General features: G+C 40.0%; 1 protein-coding gene across 9 annotated transcripts in view; it reads right to left on the bottom strand.

The window, feature by feature from the left end:
• LOC144208131 (synaptotagmin-2-like) overlaps positions 1 to 20,617 on the bottom strand; it is a 61,041-nt gene that overhangs the window by 37,977 nt on the left and 2,447 nt on the right. The window contains exons 1-2 of one of the 9 annotated variants that reach the window (XM_077734085.1): positions 15,082 to 15,563; positions 14,906 to 14,940 (exon numbers count right to left, since the gene is read on the bottom strand). The exons of 2 other annotated variants lie outside the window; for them this stretch is intronic. The gene's annotated coding sequence lies outside the window, so the exon portion shown is untranslated. Of the gene's footprint in view, positions 1 to 14,905; positions 15,565 to 20,617 lie in introns of those variants that run through there. 6 more of the 9 variants (XM_077733856.1, XM_077734008.1, XM_077733932.1 and 3 more) reach the window with 6 other exon arrangements.

Genomic DNA, 20,617 nt, shown 5'->3' on the forward strand with positions numbered 1-20,617 from the left:
CCCTGCACAGGCCAACACAGCTGTGACTACTTCCCCATCATCCCTCCTCCAATCAAGATTAACTTCCTGTCCTTATTTAAACCCTTTTTTCTGTCAGTTCACTCTTGATTCTTGACTTTGACTCCCTTGGCTGACTGTGATTGTAAATGCTGAGGCAGTGGAGTTCTTTCTTTTAGTGTTAAGCAAAGTTTGATTGTCCCAGCTTCACCTAATATTGTGAGTACATTACCCCTTGTTATATTGAGTATTTATTTAGACAAAGTTAATGATTTTTGGGTTGCAAAGGGGAACATGAGATAAGTTTAGACACCTCGGGGTAGACATATAGTTTGTTGCATTTATACATGTAGTTTATTCCCCTGTCTAGACTTTGATTACATTAGTTCTGACAGTGGCAGCCTTCGGCCTTATTTCTTGTATTTTTGTGGGTGTTCATTTGAACACCTGTCAGGGAGGGTGGTTTTTACCGTGTTTATTTGAGGGTGCCACTTTAGTATCTTTTGCTAAGTCATCTCGTAGTCCAGTTTTTGGTGGACTTTGTTGTAAATAAATTATCACTGAAGGCTACTTGCAGTGTTTTTCTGACTCAACATTGACTGAATCCTTCTGCTGTGGTAGTTGTGACTACCTGTATATCTTACCATCAGGGGGAGTCGTAACACTGCGATATATAGTTTTGTCAATACACCCAGGATGACGGCAAACACACTAAGAGCACGTTTTTAAAAAGGCAACGTAGGCAAAACTGAGGTCAGTTGTACATACTTAATTTATTTTTACAATGTACTCACTTTATCACCATCAAAACCATCAAAGTCTTCATTTTCGGTGTCTGAATTAAACGATTGGCCAAATGAGTCCAGAATGCCAGGTCCCCCCTCTTCATTCTCAGAGTCGGCGTCATTGCCAAGAGGCTCCTAGGAAACAATGCCGGCTTTGGCAAAAGCTCGAACAACCGAGCAAGCAGACACGTTCGCCCAGGTCGCCACAATCCATATAGTAGCTAGCAGCTAGGTAGTGTTGATGCCGATCGCCAGGCCACAATCTATTGGCAAATAGTAGCTAGCAGCTAGCTAGTGTTGATACCGATCGCCAGGCTACAATCCATTCGCAAATAGTAGCTAGCATCTAGCTAGTGTTGATGCCAGGCCACAATCCATTGGGTCTATTGACAAAATAACTACTTCATATCCCAGCATTGACTGCGCAGCACATTGTCTACGGGAAAATAGAAGAGTCGGGGGCTGCTTACCGTAGTTGTTCAATCGACTGACTTATTTTATTTTATCGTGATAAAAATTTAAATGTTGGTCCATGTATGAAGCGCACTGGATTATAAGCCGCCCTGTCTATTTTGGAGAAAATTTAAGACTTTAATGTGCGCCTTATAGCCGTGATAATACGGTACTCAGTGAATAGACACACAACACAGTTAGAACTTCAAACAGAACAATCTATTTATAGAGCATTAGTGAGATAGAGAGAAGCAGTCAGGAAGGAATTGTTGTGATATTGCAGCAGCATCTCTGATATTCACCAGTAGTAATGAATACAATGATGATGGATAGAAAAGGTAACGTTCAGTAGGGCAAATCCTTCTGTAGTTAAAAGCAACATTGTTACAAATTCTAAATATGTTTCCTATCGATTACATTAGCTTATGCTAACCACTTCACAGAAGTGAAATACCTACAGTCCTCCAGAGAATTAGTGTGAAAATGTTAGCGTGAGTCTTTGGCACCCAGCTGAGTGTCGGCTGTGACAGTGGTTTTCATGCTCCTTCACATTGCAGCATACTGACAATGAGTAGAGAATTGTTTTCCTGGTGGAAAGGTAAAAAAGTCGTATTTTAAACATTTTTCTGGTAAACAAAATAAAAAATAGGCCAGTTTATCATGTTATATGCTAATACATATACATAGAGCTGGGTCATATGACAAAAATTGTCACAAATCTCTTTTGAAAAATAGTTGTGTAACAAATAAAAGATGGAGTTAACACACTTAGAGAAAGCGAAGAAATTCAATCTTGTCTATTATGATCCTTAAACAATCAAAATTCGATTTGGTGACACCAAGGCCTTCTTGCAGGCGTAGGGATACGTCATTACCTTCTCGCAGGCATAGGGATACATCATTGCCTTGTCGCAGGCGTAGGGTTACGTCACCGCTTTCACCAACTATGATTGGCTAGTGATAGAGTGGACTAGTCAGAGGTGGCAAGCTGTATCTGTAGCAAGCTGCACAAGCAAATATATTGTTGTGTTGATTTAACTGCGGTTTTGTCAACCCGCGATGGCTGAAGATTTGCAGATTTGCTGTCAAAGCCATTTCCAAGACGGTCATTTCAAGAAAAAATACGCTGGACATAAGAAAGGTGGGACAACTCTGAAGCAAGCAAGCCTGTCACAACCAGGAACAAACATTTTTAGCACTAAATCGAATAAAAACGTTTGCCAGAAATATGACAGGATAGGCTCGACTTTCAGCATTAGCTTTGATGGTGGTAGAAAAGAAAGAGGAAAGATAGGAGGATGGAAATTGTGCTATAGTTGCAATAGAGGTTTTATAACCATAAAATAGTTTTTGAGGGTTAGATTGTTTCAGACATAGCTGAAGGCATCGCTAGAAAAGTCACGGACCGGTGCCGTACTGTTAACGGGTGCTGTTTTTCATATTTATCGTATCTTGAGCTGATCCGGCCCGTTTTTCAAATGTTTAAAGTCAATGTAGCCCCCGGGCCCAAAAGTTTGCCCATCCCTGATCTAATCCATCTTATTTTTTTCATATACAGTGGTACAGTGTTCCCCCGCTACTTCGCGCTTCAGTTAACGCGGACGCAGAGCTTCGCAGATTTTTTTGGGAAAAAAAATACAAATATTACATTGAAACAACATATTTTACAGTTTTTTTGTTATAACACGAATTTCACTCTATCTACCCGTATTTTATATGGTGTACCGTATACAGGGGGGTAAAAAAAAAGAAAATTAAAAAACAAAAACAAAAAAAACAAAAAATTTGGAATTAAATTCAAATTAAGCATTTTGGAAGGGGACTCCCTACTTCGCGGAAATGCACTTATCGCGGGTGGTCCCGGTCCCCATTAACCGCGATAAGCGAGGGAACACTGTACCTCGATTTACGATCGTAATCCGTTCCGAGACTGTGATCGTATCACAAGCATATCGTAACTCAAGCGGACGTTTCCCATTGTAATGAATTGAAAACGTGATGGGCTGGTTGGAAACGTGGTGGGCTGGTTGGAAACTCTAAATTGGCCCTAAGTATCAATGTGAGCGTGAATGGTTGTCTGTCTCCTCATGCCCTGCGATCGGCTGGCCGCTGATTCAGGGTGTCATACGCCTTGTGCCGGAAAATCAGATGGGATAGGCTCCAGCACCCTTCGCAGCCCTTGTGATGATGAAGCGGTTAGAAAATGAATGAATCAATGAATTTTATTGAAAAATTTAATATTGTGACAAACTTGACACAAAATGTTATGCACATATGGATGCTAATTTTGTTTTTTGATATTTTTTTTTGAAAATATAGTCACTTGCCATATAGCGATTAATGACTAAATAGCAATATGCAAACCCCAATCCCAGATTAAGTTTTTGTGCATAATGTAGCCCGCCCAGTGGTCGTAGAAATATTTTATACACGAAAGAGATGCAAAAAAAATTCGTGATGCGACCAAGCCACCTGGCTTGGTTCAATGCAGCAGTAAATCACTGGATAAAATACTGCCTGCCTTTTATCATTACATTCAAACGTTGATCTTTAAGCCAGGGTTGTGTCCCAATGTAAATTAGAGCTCAAGTGTGGTAGAACCCCTGGAGGAGAATATGTTTCATGATGTTATAATACCTGTAGCATTCTTTTAAACCCTATTATAGAGAATGTGAATTGAGCGAGGCATTTCTCTAAATAGCCTTCACCAAAAAGAAATAAAATATATAGTTCTCTATCGCTGGTTTATATTTTAAAAGTAATGGGGAAGAAATTAAATACCAAGATTGCACTACACAAATCCTTTTTCCTTTCCTCTTTTGGTCCATTTATTGCTGTTCCAGGCTGAAGCTCCTCTTGAGATGAAATGTGCTGTATTTAATAATTCAACACCGTCCTTCTTACGGTAAGGGCAGGCTGACATCCCACTAATCTTTGTCAGAACCATACAATGTTTCACTTGTATAATAGAACATCACCACGTAACTCAGAGAAGATTTGATCTAACCTGCCTAATGATCTGTATCTTATAATGAACTAAAAGGTTGCCCTTTTGTTATTATCTTTCAGGATGTTTGCAACTGCGCATGATTATTATTGAAACCGCTCACCAACAAAATATTTCACTATTCAGCTGTCTTATTGTGTGCTGGGTGAAAATACCTGTTTGAGTACCCGCACGCAATGTTTACTTTCAATGCATCATAACTTCACAAGTTGGGTTCACTCAATGAAATTGTGAATGTGTGTTTGAATGGCTTTCCCTTTGCCCTACCTTTGAATGGCAATTAAGGAAGGGTACCCATAATCGGCTCCCTTTAAGTGTGTCAGCGTATCACAGCAAAATGAGAGGAGAACAGAACTTGCCGTCATGTTAATATTTTTTATAAAACCCTCCCTTCACAAAAAAACATTACAGTGACATGTTAGGTATTCAGCAATGCAATTTTGACATTTTCAATTATCCCAGCGCGGCTGACTTGGAAACATTTACAAGGAGCCATGCATCCACCTAAGGCTTGTTTTCTAGGTTTGATCGTGTGACTTTCCACATACTATATAAGATCTTCCAAAAATCCAGCATGTATGCCTTAATTACTAAAATCCCATCCAGCAATAAATTGCATTTACGTTTGAACAGATTGTGAAAGGAGTTGGTGGGTATGCCGGCTTTACTAATATGCTCAATTGTGTGTTTACTTGCACAAATTGAATGTTGTGTGTGCGTGTACGCATGTACATGCATGCGTGTGCGTGTGAGTAAAACAGCTGTTATCAAAAGTAATTAATTTATCCGATGTAACTTTTTCACCATGGACCATTTCGAAGAGGTCCACAAGCACAAAAAATAAAATAATTTCAGAGAAATTTCGGAAGCAAATGCATTTGATACAAGGTGTTGTATTGACACTTGGTAAATTAAATGTAATAGTTACAAATAAAACTCCTACATATGAGGCTTACCGACAAAGCTCAGGAAGATGAGAGGCACAATGTCCTTCACATGAGCTGGTGTCATGTACAAGGTAGGCATCAATGGAGAATGTCAGGGTACAACAAAGAAAAATCCATGTCATGTTCAAAGAAGCACCCATGTCTTGGAGCACGAGGCTACATCCCCAGGACAACAGGTTTGTCCATTTTCATTGGCAGCTGACCTCCCATTCCCAATAATAACAGATGTAAGTAAGCACTAACAGTTTAAAAAAAAAAACCCTATCTATTCCAACCTTTCTCTCACTGTAGCATGTTCTGGATTATTCCCGGGCAAGAGGCTTGTGAATGGGGGCAATGTATATTATATAGATGATTGAATGTTGCGAAATACAAGCATTCTGGGTCAAATAATATCCTGGCTAATAAAGCAACTAGTTTACACCATAATGTGTACTGCTAATTAGCATGACAACTCCTGACTCCTAAACACCAATATGCAAGCTTCTTTACATTTCATTTAACAATAGCATATTTGTTGGCACAGCTCGTCCTCTACTGGATGGAAATGTAGAAATGGGTTTGCTCAGTGGAATGTTATCATGAGCTTTCTATTAGAATACAATGCAGACCTAGCAGGCAAATAAATAAGTTGGCCATAGAAAGATTTCTGGGTGCTAGTGGGAACCTGCATGCACTTCGTATTTTTGGTTTCAACAATTAAGCACTCCCTAAATTCACCAACAGCTGCACTTAGCAGTGATTCTACCAGTGGGTCAAATGCATGACTTCAAATTATTAAAGATGAGGAGTTCAATGGTATTCAGTGGACCCTCCTTGTACAAGCAACTCATCTTGCAAGATTTACATGAGTTTTGTCACAAGAGAATGTGTCGCATTATGCAACCAAATTTTTAAGCAAAGTACAGGAAAGCCAGGCTTGATGTGTGCCTTGGCATCCACCCGATGGCATGCGAGCTCTTTCTTTCCCTTTGTGTTCCCAAGTGTCTTGGTAACCCATTATGGGGAATACAGTGTTCCCTCGCTTATCGCTGTTAATGGGAACCGGGACCCCCCGCAACAGCTGAATTTCCGCGAAGTAGGCGTGCACCTTCAAAAATGCTTAAAGAAACGTATAACACGTGCACAAAAGCACCACCAAGCAAAAACATCAGAGTAGTCCGGTTAGAGGATCTTCTGCAGTTTTTTGCACGTAAGAAACATCGTTATTGGGAGTTGTGAACATTGTTTTTTTGGGCGGTGAAGATGCGCCTGTAAACAGCCATGACGTCATCAATGCGATTTCTGAACTCTCACCATGTTATTGACCATTTCTTTGGCCTTTTTTTGATGCAATTACTAATTCTTATTGAATATTTTGTTTCCACCTCTTGTAAAATGATATAATTTATAATTTTAACTTAATATCTTTAAATTTTTTATTTTTCCTGAAAAAAATCTGCGAAGCTCTGAGTCCGCGATAGCTGAAGCGCGAAGTAGCGAGGGAACACTTTACAAGCATTTTGCCTATTGTGATAGCTTCTCCTATCGAAGTGCATTCAGATCATTTATCCTTATAAGTGAACATTAACAATGTCGCCCAGTTTACCTCCAGGAAAAAAATGTTTTGTACATGTCATGCAAATGTTTCCAATAATGTCAGGGTGTATAATATGATCCAGTGGCTTCAAGACCTTTTCTGCTGGCCTAAGAAATATTAAATAATTCCGAATTGTCTGTTAGCTTCCTTTCATTGCTTTCCTCCTGGTTGCACTGCTTCCAGTTGTGTGTTTTCATATTGAAGCATTTAACCAATCACATTTCAGCCCTTATTTGTTGCCATGGTAAGAAATCTGCCTCAAGGCCTTCACAATCACTTCTGCGGGCTCTGCTGCATTAAAGAAGTGTCAATAAGACTCTTGCTTTAACCAATCAGATTTCGAGTTGGCAACACCACAATGCTTTGTCGCAAGCGCAGGGATACGTAATTGCCATCTCGCCGGCGTATGGATACGTCATCGCTTTCACCAACTTTGAATGGCTGTTGATAGAGTAGGCGGGCCAAAGCTACCAAACTGTACCTGGAGCGAGCGCAGAAGCAAATATATTGTTGTGTTGATTTAAAGCCATATTCAAGATGGACTTTTCAAGAGATAAAAGCTGGACATCATTAAAAAAGGTTGGACAACTCCAAAGCAAGCAAATCTGTCACAACCGGCAACGAACATTGTCAGCACTAAATTGAATAAAAACATATGCCAGAAATACAACAAGACAGGCTCGACTTTCAGCATTAGCTTCGATGGCAATAGAAAAGAAAGAAGAAAGAAAAGAGGATGGATATTGTGTATAGTTAAAACTGATTTTTGGTGAGTGAAATATGGCTATATTCCTAAATAATATTTTAATTGTATTAGGTTATTATTGATTATTTTTATGTCGCAGCTGTAGATGCAGTAGAGGTTTTATAGCCAAAAATAGTTTTTGAGGGTTGGATTGAAGGCGTCGCTAGAAAATGCACGGACCGCCGCTGATAATATCTATGGCTCCCCATTCTTGCTCTTCCACCTCAATTTTATTACAATAGATTAGATTAGAACTTTATTTCATCCCATATTCAGGAAATGGCCTTAATTTTTCTTACTTCACTTTTAATTTCCTTTCAGTTTATTTATCTTTAAAAAGTGTGCCTTGAATAATTATTTCACAGTAACATTGGGGTCCATGGGAAGTGTTGCATGCATTATTCACGCCTTATACTCGTGTCTATGTGGGTTTTCTTCGGGTATTACAGTATCATCCCACATTCCCAAAACATGCAAGGTAGGCTGTTTGAACACTGTAAATTGCCACTTGATATGAATGTGAGCGTGAACGGTTGTTCATTTTGTCGATCCCTCCAATTGGCTAGCAACCAATTCAGGGCTTCCTCGCCTTACTCCCCAGAGTTGACTGAGGATAATTAATACCATCAATTGATGGACACATCACATTGAACTTCTTTGACTTTCAGTTTTTCTGTTTTTTCACCAGTTCTACCACAAAACATTGAGTTGCATTTAGTCAAGTGCATCTAAATATTGAGCGTTTCCTTTTTTATGACGTCTTTCACCACATTACACTGGCCTCAAAATATTGAAATAGTAAGGCACAAGCATTCATTCTTCTATTGTAATCATTGTCAGAGACCAAAATTCAATGATGGCCAAGGGTCACAACAAAAAATATCACTTTGTTTCCTGCGGCTGACTGGTGACCAGTCAAGGGTGCAGTCTGCCTTTCGCCTGAAGTCAGATGGGTTAGGCTCAAGCAACCCCCGCAACCCTTTCTTGGATGCACAGAATGGAAGATGATGAATGAATGGATCGCTTAAGATCCCCCTCACTCGGACTCTACTCTGTCAAGCTTTTCTGGTTTTCCACCAGTTCTACCACAGTATAGAATTGCATTTCGTCATATGCATTGAAATACGGAGCATTTCTTTTTTCATGATATGTCTAAAATATATGGCAGTAAAATATATACGGTGGTATGTTAGTGATTTTTTTGGAGCAATATAAAAGCAATATCTTCCAGATTAGGGCAGAAGGGGTTTGTAGTATGCAATCGAAGGTAATATTCACAATGTAAACATTTGAAATGTAGGGAAACTACAGCTGTCACATCAAAATTATAGTTTACCACTCATATCTAAAAAACAGTGTGACCTCTATTTTAAATGTGAGCAGCAAAAGCACTTTTATATATTTGTCAAATCTGAGGCCAAGAGTGAGGGTTACTGTTAGGTTTGCAAGTAACTAAGCCCATTTCTCCGCGACTGATATGCCACACACAGAATCTAGAAATATAATTACGTGACACACAGGGATAAATTAATTTTGGATAGTTTTGACAACCACTAAGATGCACCCTTGAGATGATAAACACTGAAGTTGTGATACTTCGGTGTATGGTGTCCTAAATCAAATTTACATCTTTTTTTTCAAGATGACGCCGTCAGGCGGCAGCCGGTGGCAGTAGCTCTGTCTGCTCTTATTCGTTTTTTTGTGCTTTACCACCTTTCTATCCTTTTTTAATTATATTTTAATATTTCTTAATATATCCCTTTTTTCTTTGCTTTGTACTTTATTCTTTTTACTTTAATGTTTTTGCAACTTTCTTTGTTTAATTAGCTTAGTTTCTTTCTGCTAGTTCTTTTTTAGAACCATTTAGCCATGTACTCGGATGATTCGCCGAAAGAGGTTTTAATGACGGTCGTTTCGCCAACGGATAGTTCGCCGAACGGACATTTCGCCGAACGGACAGTTCGCCGAATGAACAGTTCGCCGAACGGACAGTTCGCCAAATGGACTGTCCGCTGAACGGACATTTTAGCGAAAAATTTAAGTGTTTAAACGATTATTCGGTGAAACATCTTTCGGTGAATCGTCTGGTCACGATTCAGCCATGCCTCCGCTGTCATACACTTGGGATCAGCTGTGAACAATACGCAGCAGAAAGAGAAACATCTTGATGCTGCTGGCAATCCGGAGTTGGACAAAAGTGCCAGGAGAGAAGTGACGCTTCAGACCAATCATTCCATCTATTATTACTGGGGAAATGAGATCTCTCCCTGATAAGATGGAAGAGCTGCCGGGCGTTCCAGGCCTGAAACGGAATATCTGAAGTGTTGTACTCTGTTGCTGTTGATTGTTCAGCTCCACACTACTGAGCGGGGGAGCAGGCGAGGACGAGGGAAATAGTGCTCATAACAAAACTTTAATAATTTAGGCAGGATCTTACAAAATAACAAAGACTGAGGGAAATGCAAAACCAAACCGGAAAATATGGGGGAATCGAGGAATGAGGTAACCCAGACACATGGCAAGGGAAACAAGGCAGACGATCCGACAATGACATTATAATCAGTGGGGTTTAAATAGACACAACAGGAATTAATTTTGAATCACGCACAGCTGGGCGAGCACAACGGCAAGGCAGGAGGGACAAACAGGAGTAGGAGAAAGGTAGTGGGAAAAACAATAACAGGTTACTTCTAACAATTTTAATATTTCTTAATGCTTCCCAAATACTTTGCCTTTTACATTGTGCTTTTTCCTTTGTTGTTTTGCAATCTCTGCGACTCGAGCCCACCCAGTCGCGTAGCTTGGTCTGTGCTTGCTACTATCTTGCTACAGCAGCCAAAGAAATTTCCCGAATACAGAATGAAATAAAATTTCAATCCAATCCAATCCAGGACGCTTATTAGGACACTTTGTTTACATGAAACGAAAGTATATAGAGCAAACACCAATAAAATACAATATTCGATTACAATAACTGCAACTTTATCAAATTTTTGAATAATGCATTTTAGGCAAGACCATTCGCTACTTAGCCTCTGGTGTAGGCTTAACGTCATTTTAAAACAGTGCTTCTCAAATAGTGGGGCAAGTGCCCCTAGGGTCTACCTGGGAGCTTGTGACTTAAAAAAACATACTTTTTGCCAGATCAGAATAAATTGTCGTTACACATTTACTCGGTGGTTGGCAGTTGCACACTCACTATTAGAGTTCACTCAGGGAGTACAGCACCAAAAAAATAACAAACAGCACAGAGCAGAACTATTTAGTGAGTCAGTGACACAGGCCTGTCAAACCCTCCGGAATTTAAGGAGTTTCTCCGGAAATGCAACGCATACTCAGGGACTCCGGACAATCTCCCTAAACTCCGGAAATTCCCACAACGTACATATTTTTTACCGAAGAGACAAGTCCATGTCAAAAAGCCATCAAATTTAATTGAACTGCACCAATTCTGTCAAGAGGAGTGTTCAAAGATTTGACCAGAAGCTTGTGCATGGCTACCAAAAGCGCCTAATTGAAGTGAAAATTGCAGAGATATGCTACCAAATATTAGTGCTGCTGTTTGTATATTTCTGACCCAGCAGATTTGATCACTTTTTTCTCTCCACCCATTATAAAGTCATAAAAGAACCAAACTTCATGAAGTTTTTTTTTTGTAACAAAGAAGTATCTGCTTCAGTCACTCCATCAGAGAAAAATCGAGTTGTAGAAATAACTGGAAACTCAAGATAGACATGACATTATGTTCTTCAAGTGTAAGTAAACTTTTGACCACAACTGTATATATATAATTGACTTAAGGCATTGACATTAAACCATTTTTGTCCATATAAAGAGGCCTTGAGACATGACAAGAATCAATTCCCGCTGGGTGAGTTGGACCAGATGTGTACAGGAAGGTGTGTTGGTACAAATAGGATAATTAATACAGTTAATTGTAGAATTCAGCCACAATGGTTAGCTCACTAAGTGACTGGCTGGAAAGGGCAAAGGAACAGATGGGACATAAACACTAAACAGTGTGCCCTAGTTTGGCATCACTATTTTTCTGTGCATTGTCACAGCTTCAGCAGGAGACAACAACATCGTTCTACTGGAGCGTAATTGGAGCAGCTTGCTCTTCATGGCAAGCTATCACTGCCTGTAGCTCTACCCCCAAACATTAATTATGCAGCTCTATGCAGCACTCTGAATCCTTGCTGCAGCTCTCCTTCACTACTGGTTACTCCTTTTCTGTATATATATTATAAAGAGTATTAATTTAAACATCTCATCCATTTTAATTTGCTGCAATGGCTGATTTTAAAGGTACATTAACACATTTTTACATAATAGAATTACATTAAATCTTGGATTGTTTTTAATTCTTGAAAATGCCTAAAACGGCTATTTAGGCTGTCCGTGCTCCACCTTATTCTCATTTCATTTAACTCGTTAAATTCAAAATAATTCTGCTGGAATTTATACACTATATATGTTCCTTCTGGTGGGACTGACTAAATATCTGCATCTATTTTTGCCTTATCTTCAAGCATAATGCAGCTTTAATGCAAGTCTTAGTAATATTTTAGCCATTCGAAGGCGGTAATCCCAGATTGCTGATCTTCCCACAAGACATCTTTAATACTCATCACATAAAGGTGATTGTTACTAGTGTTTTTTTTCAATATGATCTATTCAACAAAAACAGACAGATGATGCTAATGAATAAAATTATGGCAAGGAAATGTTGGATCCTTTCACTATAGTATTAGGTGAAAGTGTTACATTACATAATCTGCGGGGTGGATTCGGGGTTATATGGGCTACTGCCTCTTACTACATGACAATACACGCATACTGGATTTTCGTCCAAGAAAAAAAATGGGAGCAGAAAAGAACATTGTGTTTTCCTCTTTAAGAAAATACTTGAGCACAGCTTTTCCTGACATTCCTGCAGCAGGGAGCTCGCTACGCTGTGCTGCTACTGCAGGGTTCTCTTCAGTGCATGGAACCGGATGGCGAGCAGAGCACGCAGCGGGGGCTGGGCACTGCAATGTACTGCAGTGCTCCAAGCGCCGTGATGCACACCCACTCTCAGCTCTGCCTCGCAAACATTAGCTTTCTTCTATTTCGCCTTTCTGCTTTCACCTCCCATGTTGCTTACATCCCCATTTTGTAACATTTTCTTAAGACTCAAAAGAACTAGTATCTTTTGTATTCCATATTGAACCATCACTGCCTACCATCGCATTTGTGCGTAGGCTACAGTATATAAATATTGTTTTCCTTGTTCCACTCTTCAATACACACACACAAAAAAATATTTGAAGCAGCGACAACGACTTTCTGTTTGTCCATCCATTTCCTGAATTTGGGTGTTGTAAGTCTTAAGTTACTGAGTGATCAATGCAAAACAGATCACCAGCAGATCTGGTGTGTATTCCTTTTATGGACAACCTGAAATGGGAAATTGTGCTCAAAGCCCTTCACATGTATTGTAATGACATTAACCCTTTAACGATCACGAGTACACTGGTGTCCTCTTTCATGGTCATCATTCATATCACCATAATGATAAATTATAAATAAAAGCATTCAATTCAATTCATTGAACCAGATGTACACCAGTGGCCTCCTTCATATTTTGTTATAAATGAATAATGTTTTCATGTCACATAATTTTTTAGTCATCAATGATGCAATTAATGTTCTCAGAAAAATATGTGGTCCCTAAAGGGTCAGTTTTTGTCACTCTTTTGCCCTGATGTGAAAGGTTTTGCATTTCTTGCTGACTTCACACTGACCCCACCAATAATTTTGGAGAATCTACTCATGCAGTCAGAACAAAATGTGACCAAACACACTCTACTTATTCTTGTTTTGAAAGATATAAGACATTTAAAGAGCATTTCAACATGTCTGTTGTTGAGTATACTGTAATCAATTTTGCGTAGAAGTTTGTGAAATAAAATGTTTTGATAGCTTTGGATTTAGGTAACTCGCACGACATGAATGCATAAAACCATCTCACCGATGCCACCCGGTTACTATCTTTATAAAGGAAACATTAAAATGCATTGGATCAGTGATTGTCCTCATTGCCGTTTCTCATTAGCCTGCAGAGTTTTATGATCATTGTGATGTGCGCTAGCTGTATCCTGCTCCACTTCTTCTCAACCATCACATTAAGTGGAGATTTATATCCATGGATATGCCAAATCAATGAAAGCTGCAGTCATTATGTATTTGAAATATTTTGTCAAGTTTGCGGAAAAACATCTCATGACAACACAACACAAAATTAGCCCAGAGGTATTGTCTTTTGCAGGCATAGTTAAACAGATTTTGTTTCAGTACAATATTATATGATTGAAGAATGTGTGAAACGCTTCTTAAACAGTGACAAAGCAGGGATGTTTGAGATCCCGAAAAGGAGAGGTGCATGAATAATTTAATGTTTTGTCCACGTAAAAGATGGATGTGCTAAGGCAAGTGAAGTTTCAGGCTATTTAAAAATTGAAAATGTGATGCGCTGCCCTGACATGGTTCTTCTGAATTTAATGCTAATCAAGAGTTATTCGGGATAACAACGCAAGTGTTTGTTACACAATGGTCTTGTCCATGGTGCTGAAATTTAGCATGCCCTCCTCAGCCTGGTTTTATGCAGTCTTAACCCTGGAGATAAGTCATTGCTGAATAAACCACATTCATAGATTGGATCTAGATCAAAACTGTATTAGCGAATCTCAACAACAAAACACTGTATTTGTTAACCTAAAGCTGTAAAATACGTTTTCCATGCAATTGTGCAGGAGGACATGTATGAACAAAATCACAGTGCCCACTGCTGGACAGTGTTAAATCTTCAACATGACATGATCACGACTAGCCATGAAGGTCAGATTTGCATAGAAATACACAGAGAAGCAATAACTACGCCAAAATTGTTCTCAAAGAAAAGGTAAAGTAACTATCTATGTCGAGAAACCTCAAGAGCATTCTTGTGTTGACAATTCAAATGTTTTGTGGCCCAACCAAGCATGGAATTTGTTACGCGTGAGAGCCCAGAAGAACATGCATGTACATTTAGCAACGTTATCTTTTAACAATATCAAGTCAAACTTTACCGAAATTCAAGCATATTTAAACAAAAGTAATTTTTAAGTCAATAGCTGTTTTAGTTTCCCTTTACTCGTATTTGCTGGTACGCTCAGGATTTAAGAGGATACTGCAGCACTAGAGAACCGTGTGCACAAAAAAACTTGCCCAGGAGGGAGTCCCATCCTCACCTCCCCCTCCCTCTGCTTTTGCACAAAGTCGTGATTCTGACATTCTATACTATTACATTAAATCACGAAGTTTAAAAAGTGCGAAACAATTTGCCATTAAGAAAAATATCTTGGCGCTTACCTTTTTGAGCTGCCTTTCCACTGAACAGCGCTCTTCTTCACACACACACACACACACACACCAGTACACTTTGAGATAGATAAAGAAAATTATAATAAAATTAAAAAAAAACAATCAATGTCGGCTTACTTTATCTTTATCTCAGAACGAGTCTTAACATAGCCTCAAAGACACACCTTTGCTCTGCCTTGCTGTCAACTACACAGAGAGAGAGAGTGCACCCCGAGTCGAGAGCATCCAAATTGATAGAGATCTGCTCAAAGGGGAGGAATACAAACTACACACGCTGCAGTTTTTTCTTCCTCTTGCCCACTCGCTCTGCTGCTTTTCCCTCTGCTGTATTTGCCTGCACTGCCTCCTGATTGGCCAAGCTGCTCTTCAATAACATAAACTCTGTTCATTAGTGGGAAGAGGGCATCTCCCGCCCAGCTCATCTCTTTCTTCCCATTTTTCCATTTGAGCGCGTGTAAAAAAAAGAATGCTGAGCTGTGCAATTCCATGCGCATAGAGAAAAAAAAGCAATGGAGAACGAGCGGTTAGGGGTTGTACGGCTCAGAGACGCAAAGTGGGGATTGGGTGAGTTCGGGACAGCGCGTGCAACGTCGGGGGAACAGAAAACGGACAAATCGAATGTCAAGCAGCATCAGCCGCAGCATGAGGAGGGAGATTTCCTAGGCGCCCACTGTAGCTATAAACTCTGCTGCAGTGTGCAACCTGATTGCCAGGCAGGGAGGGGGCGAGGGGGGCGGGGCGGCGGGGGAGTTAGGTCGGCTGCAGCAAAGCCAAAATAGTCATCCAGAGTCTGACTACCAGCGGTGAATGACTTCTCCCAATGAATTATTTACTGAAGGTGGCCAACGGTAAAGTAGGCGTGTCACTTCCAGTAAAGTAAGATTGTTCACTCACACAGTTCTTTGGAATAAGCATCGCCAAGATGTACAATGTACGTTTTCAATTACTCTACAAACCTTTGATTTAACATACCTCATCTACGCACAGACACCCCCCCCCCCCCCACTTGTACTTTTGTGGTGTTTTTTCCTGTGTGGGGAGGTGGGGTACAAATTCTTAATAAGACAATTGACTTAAGATATTCATTCTTTCACTTTCCGAAACACTTATCCTCACAAGGATCGCAAGGGGTGCTGGAGCCTATCCCAGCTGACTTCAGGCACCAGGCGGGGGGACACTGAATTGGTGGCCAGCCAATCGCAGGACACAAGGAGACAGACAACCAATCACCCTCACACTCGTATCTAGGGGGAATTCAGGGTGTTCACCAAGTCTACCATGCATGTTCTGAGGATGTGGGAGGAAACCAGAGTAGCCAGAGAAATGCAAGGCCAGGGAGTATGTGCAAACTCCACAAAGGAAAGGCCGAACCCTGAATAGAACCCTCGATCTCAGGACTGTAGACCGACGCGCTAACCACTCGTGACAGTGGGCCTAAATATATATTAAACAAATAAAATAAAGCACGGCCTGATTGAGCATTGGTACTTCTGTCTGACTTCGGTGCAGGCACTAAGGGTTCGATTCCCACTCCGTAGCTGTACGATTGTGAGCATGTGTGATTGTCCATTTGTTTGTGCCTTGTGGTTGGCTGGTAATCCATTCGGGGTGTTCCCTGCCTGGTTGGCTGGGGTAGGCTACAGCACCCCTTGTGAAGATGAATGAAAAATAGAGCAGGTAATTATTCATTAATTCAATCATTTTCCATATTACGCATCCTCGCAAGGGTTGCTGGAGCCTGACCCAGCTGACTTTGGGCGAAAGTAGTATACCCTGGAGTGGTCACCAGTCCGCCTTAGGGCACACAAAGAAAAACAACCATATACACTCACAATCATACCACCACCAGCGGGAATGGGTTCCGCGCCTGCACCTCTACAGGAATTGACCCGGTAATATTAAAATGATTAAAAAGAGAAACCAGTGCCCCAATAATCACTTGTTCAGTTTTAACTCATTCCCTGCCATCGACAGCAAGACATCCAAGCCATTTTGTCTGTAAGGATTTGTATCAATCATTTGATGACTTGAATGAGTTTCCTTAAAAAGGCTATTTAAAAAATCCATTTTTGTTTTTCATTCATTTTCTGTACCGCTTATTCTCACAAGGAGGCACAGGTGGTGCTGGAGCCTATCCCAGCCAACATCAAGCAGTAGACAGGAAATCCTTACCACCAATTGCCGCGTATGGGGAGACAACAAACCATTCATGCTCACACTCATACCTAGGGACAATCTAGTCTGTTCAACCACCACAGCATGCACATTTTTTTTGATGTGGGAGGAAACCGGGGTACCCGAACATAATCCAGAACATGCAAACTCCACACAGGAAGGTCGGACACCATCGGGGATTTAACATGAAACTACGAAGCGGACATGCTAAACAGAGTTTGCTATTTCCACCCGCTCCCTGTCCACATAGATTGGAAGTCTGGTGCCATGAATGGAGGTAATTTGAGCGCCCTGTAGAAAGGGTTAAGCATAGGTGGTCAAACTAGTCCTCAATGGCTGTAGTGGGTGCAGGTTTTCATCCCAACCATTGAAAAGGATACATTTTGACGAAACCGGAGTCTTAAAAGTGTCATGAGTTGATTGCCACCAGTGGCTGCTGGATTCAGAACAAACGTCATTGGTTAAACGGTCTTTTCCAGATCCGTTGGAATAAAAACCTATGCCCACTGAGGCCTTTTGTGAAATAATTTGAATATTCCTGGTTTTAAGGTTTCATCAAGTACCCAACCCCCTTTTCTTGACTCCAATCTACTACCACCATTGTGTCCCAGGAGCATAGTACAATACTTAGGAAGATCAATAATGGATCATACCACAACCATCCACAGTTAAATGATGGCCACACACAGATGTGATGGATGCAATGTTTGTTCATTGAACAATGGAAACTGCCAGCTAAATCAATGTACAAATAAAGAGAAACCTGATATTTGGGCTGAGAGTAAGCAAGTCAAAATTAAAATAATGAAGCTCCCACAGATATAAATATACACAATACTGACTATTATAATCAAATACAAAAGCTTTAGCAAACATTTTTACTTTCCTATTCGATCCAATCTATTTAATTAAATGTCAATAATTGAATAAGATGTCTGCCTGCAGTTATTGATAATTACAAACAAGGGTAATTATTAATGAACCTATCAGTAATGCTATCAATTTTGTTTGGTTTGGTGTTGTGGCATCGCCTATAGCAGACAGTAGCTGTATTGTGTTTTTTGAGTTCCAAAAATACATGAATGAACCCGATAAAGCTGGCGATTTCTTTGGCAATGTTATACTTTGTTGACTCGGCTGCCATTCACAATTTCACAACATGGGAAAATATCTTTACATTTCTCATTCATTTCAACGGCTTGATAAATAATTTTCTTATATTTTTCCTCTTTTTGCATACAGACAAAATGCACAAACATTTCTGGAACCAATTAATTTCGTAAATAGAGGTACTGCTGTATTAGTCTTTTGTGTTTATTTTACAAAGTAGTTAGCGTGTTGGCCTTAAATTTTGTGGAGTTTGCATAGTCTCCCCCTGCTTGTATTGCCACTAATTCGGGGTGCCCACAGTTGGCTGAGATAGGCTCCAGCACCCCCATGATCAGGGCCTGGAAGAAAACCCTAACCCTATATTTGTCTTGCTAAATAAATATATTTTAATTTAGGCCACAGAAAATAAATATACCATTTTCCACACCTATAAAACGCCCCGTTTGATGGGCGCAGTCTCATTTTATGTATATTTTATGTTTTTTTGTCAATACATTGGGTACTTCTTCAGAAAGGGTGCTAGCGTGACACTAGGCTAGCCGATAGCAAACCCATGTTATGCTAACCTCTAGCGTATGTTATGCTAACCTCTAGCATATGTTATTCTAGCCCCTGTTTTTTTAAGTCAGCACGAGCAAAACTAAGTTTGATAATGCTTTAGTGAGGTAAAAGATACACTCTGATATAAAGAGTTCGGCGTTCAACGTGCTTGCCTTCACTGTCAGTCAGAGTTGTGTGATGCGGGAACTTGATTCCAGCTTTGGCGAAAGCTCGAACAGTGCTGTCCAACACTTGAGCCCAGTCATCCACAATTCATTGTGTCAGTGTGCCGGCAAGAAATCAGCCCTCAAGCGGACAGGGCCATACAAAAATGTAATTTAGTGCACAGAGAAGGCGCACCGACCGATTGGGCACATCAACCATTTTAATTTTTTTTTTAGACTTTTAAGTGTGACCTTTAGGTGTGAAAATACGGTATTTAAATTGTTGCCATAGAAAACAATAATTGAAAATGATTTCAAGGAAATGTATCACACATGCTTCTTTTATAATTGAGTTCTGACATCGAGCGCACACACCGTCTACAACTTGCTCCGTGGCACAAAATTCTTTGGTACGCCACTGTAAGGAATTAATCAAAATATATTTCAATAAGTGGGCAAAAATTATATTGGCACTTAGCGTGAGAAATGTGTTATAATTTTTTTAATGGCGAAAAATAGATTTAAACACCAAAAATGTAATTTTGATGACCCCCAAAACTACAACCCCAAAGTTCCCATAAGAAGTCAAGAAGAAAATTGCGTCTCCTTGGGTTTGCTATTGTAGAATTATATGGAAAAATAGAAAATTTTGGGGAACCTTCCAAAGGAGCATTGGATGATATGATACAAAAGACGAACTCGCGATCCCAAAATGGAGTCTCACCAGCGCTTCGTTTTTCTTGGACATGTTGAGTCAATGTTGAATACGGAATAACGTTCGTAATTTGGGGTGCGCAGCTCAAAATGTGCGATCAACGTGGAGAATGAATGAGCCAATAAACTAGCCCTAAGTGTCCTAACCAATAATTAGCCACATTATGATCACGTTGATTACGCATAAACATGCAATTCTGGCGTGTGCACACATGCATGCACTGTACACAGTGCACACAGGATTTGACCTTGAATGCAGGGAGAAATGTGTGCAATGTGTGCAGGCGTGTTTTTTTTGCGCGCATGCATTTCTCGCACGCTACGGAAAATTGCCGAGGAAAATTATTGGAATAATTATTTTTCGGCAATGATAGGTTCATCAATAATTACCCTTCTTTGGAATTATCAATAACTGCAGGCAGACATCTTATTCAATTATTTACATTTAAATAGATTGGATCACAGATAAGAACCTTAAGGGAAGATATATCTTCAAAAGTATCCTCCCGAACAGAATTTCGCGTACGGCTTTAAGGCATTTGGACAAAAACAATCACGCCTTCATTTGACCTAACAATCATATAACAATTACATAAAGAAGCCCGAAGTGCGTCACACTATACGAGTGTTATGGAAATGGCAGATATCTAGAGTCCTTGCTGCCTCCCGATCAACAGCCCTCAGAGCCCGATACTGGGTGAGATGGAGCATGAACAATCCTTGGATAAGAAATCCAGGTGAGAGTGGACCAGGCGGCTGTTTATGACCTCGAGCCGAACAATAGAAAGAATGATTTAATGATTTAACAAAGAAATGAATTACTACACATATATGTATAATGGTAATACAGAATAAACCCAACATTCCCCCGTTTTTATAATATGTATCTTATTAATCATTTTTTAGGAATCACAAATGGAAATGTCGGTGACTGCGATTTTATCCGCCTACTCCTTACACACATGGCTGGTCTGAAAAAGAACATGATCATTTTCGT

This window comes from Stigmatopora nigra, chromosome 1 (genome assembly GCF_051989575.1).
Source record: "Stigmatopora nigra isolate UIUO_SnigA chromosome 1, RoL_Snig_1.1, whole genome shotgun sequence".
Taxonomy (NCBI): Eukaryota; Metazoa; Chordata; class Actinopteri; order Syngnathiformes; family Syngnathidae; genus Stigmatopora; species Stigmatopora nigra.